This window comes from Arachis ipaensis, chromosome B02, assembly GCF_000816755.2.
Source record: "Arachis ipaensis cultivar K30076 chromosome B02, Araip1.1, whole genome shotgun sequence".
Taxonomy (NCBI): domain Eukaryota; kingdom Viridiplantae; phylum Streptophyta; class Magnoliopsida; order Fabales; family Fabaceae; genus Arachis; species Arachis ipaensis.
This window is the reverse complement of record NC_029786.2, coordinates 56,881,709-56,884,522: the sequence shown is the minus strand read 5'-3', so window position 1 is coordinate 56,884,522 and position 2,814 is coordinate 56,881,709. Positions and strand designations below refer to the sequence as shown.

Below are 2,814 nucleotides of genomic sequence, written 5' to 3'. Positions count from 1 at the left end.
TCCTTCCCTCTCCTTCTTTCCTCTTCTTCGCTCCTCCAGTCTCCCCTTTCTAATTTCTTTTAGCGTGTTGGTGTAACGCATTTTGTGTGTGTGTGTCGTGGGAGATGAGGGTTGTGAGGCTGAGAGTGAGTGAAGTGAGTATGTGTGTGTATATGTTTGGGGTCTTACACCTTCCCTCTCTTCTCCTTCCTCTTCTTCTCTGATTCTCCCATTTTTCCTTCTGTCTTCTCCCTGTTTCCCGTTTCCTTTCTTTCCTCTCTCTGAACATAGGTTTAGGGATTTAGGGTAATAGATTTAGGAATTTAGTAAAATTAGGGTTTTATTTAGTAATTCTAGAGTTAAGGTAAGATATATACAAGTAATATATAATTATATAAAATATTTGAAATAGAATGATAATTTAGGGTTTAAATATAATATTATAAAAATTAATTTCAAAACACATAATTTTACAGTATGTAAAAATTTTATTTTTTGAAACAAAATAAAATTATTTTGAAAAAAATATATATACAATTTTTTTTATTCTTAAAGTGTTTAACATTTTGTAAAAAAATTATAAAATATACATATATTTTGTAACAAACAATTAACTTGTTATAAACAATATTGAATTTTGTGACAAATTAATTTTTTGTTACAAAATAATTGGAGTTTTTGAAACAAAAAGATATTTTGTTACAAAACATTTGGAGTTTTTGAAATAAAAAAATATTTTGTTACAAAATATTTCAAATTTTTGCAACTTCTTTTTTTTTGCTACAAAATATTATAATAGTTTGTAACAAAACACCATCTCATTACAAAAACTAATGTAATTTGTAACAAAAAAAATCATGTTGTTACAAAATATTATCATATTTTGTAACAACTTGTAATGTTGTTACAAAATATTATTCTTTTGTAATAATTACCAGTTATTATTACAAAAAAATTATTTTTTTTGTAACAATTTTAAATTTGATACAAAATTTTTGTTACAAATGTTTCATTTTCTTGTTGTGAATGGAGCCACTTCTAGTCTGAGAAGGTCTGAGAAAATAAAATCTAACATCAGTTGGTGGATATTCAATCTAAATCTTGTCTGAGAAGGTCAGTTGAATATCTAAGGTTCTTAGTTGGTGAAGTATCCAATCGACTCAATTCATAATTCTAAAAAAGCTTGAGAAAATACTATTTAACATTCTTATATTAGTGGGTATCTATTCTGAGTCATGTTTGAGAAGACTAATAGAATATTAAAAATTCTTAAGTTGTGCTGTGTAACGTCCTGATTTTTCGTAATTAAACGACGTTTTGATTTTTCAGTAATTAATTTTATTTAGTCATTTTCAAACCCTGTATATAAAATAAATGATAACATAATTTTATTATTATGTTATTTACTTATTTTATATGCCATAGTTATAATAAGGTTTAGATAATAGTATTATTTTATTATTATCCTTATCGAGTTCAATATCCGCCGATATAAACAAATATCAGTACTCTTTGATGAGTTTAGAGTTGCTAATGCTTCATTATATACATTTTTTTTATTAAGTTACTAATGCTATTTATATTAGTAACTCATATATATTTAATCCTATATATATTATTACTTATGTTTTAATATACCCCGTTTTCATAATTTTCGTTTAAGATATTTATAACTCGAATTACTGACTCAGCAGTCTAAAAACGCGACACCCATCCCCCTTGTGACACCTAACCCCCTATGTGTCAATTACCCACTTAAATCACCGTTTACCATCACGAATCATCATCACCACCAAACTGAATTTTAGGGAAAAAGAAAGGAGAGAACCGAGAGAGAAAGAACACGTGAACTTCATGAAACTGTGACCTTTGGCGTTTAATTTTTTGAGCTCCGTAACTCTAATAAAAAATTAATTTAATTAAAGTGTTCGTATCTTTCTCCACTACACGTTGACGTCACTTTTGTTCGGAAGAAGTTGACGATGAAATTATTCTTCCTCCTTTGTGGTTCGGCTGAAGGTGCAACTAGACGGAATAGCCAACTTTTGATGTTTTCTTCTTTAGTTGTTTGGTCATAAAGCTTTTCTAGAGTTTTTGTTATTTTGATTTCATAAGGAGATATAATTTTGGTAAATTTTTACTGATTCAATTTGCATTGGATAAGTGAATTGATGTTGTGATTGATTATTGTTTGAGTTTGATTGAATTTATGTTAAATTTTTGTGATATATTGATTATTTGATGATGATGATGATGGTTTGGATAGTGTTAGTGCAGTCAAGAACCTCATTATTTTGAAGAATTTGGGGCTGTGACTATGTTGGAAATTGAGCAAAATTTGTATGGTTAAAGGGCCGAGAGATTAAATTAAAAGTTGTGAAAAATTGATAACCGTAAAACTCGAAAACGGATTAATTTTTAAGTAAATATTTTTGAAGGAAAAGGAATAAGGGTTTCGGTTTTGGGAAAGAAGAGAGACCAGCGTTTGAGTTTTAGTTTAAAGGGTAAAATTGTATTTTAACAAACAGATCAAGATAAAATTTGTAATTATATAAATTTTTGGGTGTTTTGGGTAATAAATAAAGTATAGGGATAAAATGAATATTTTATAAAAATTTAGGGTTGCTTTAGAAATATTTAAATAAGTGATGTTTGAAATATAATTTTATGAAATGTTGGGTTAAAAGTAAAATAATTAAAAGTTTGAGGTTTAAAACGTAATCGATAAAAGTTTAGAAATAAAACTTAAAAGAGTTAAGCCTTCAAGAAGTTATAAAAACTATTTATTTATTACTTAAATTATTTTATTTATATTAAAGAAAATTATTATTATTA

At 26.8% G+C, this 2,814-nt stretch overlaps 1 long non-coding RNA gene across 1 annotated transcript in view; it reads left to right on the top strand.

Annotated features, from left to right (window-relative positions):
• LOC110267680 overlaps positions 1,070–2,814 on the top strand; it is a 5,224-nt gene continuing 3,479 nt past the window's right edge. Inside the window, exon 1 of the long non-coding RNA XR_002355561.1 lies at positions 1,070–1,082. This is a non-coding gene — a long non-coding RNA (uncharacterized LOC110267680). The remainder of the gene's footprint in view (positions 1,083–2,814) is intronic.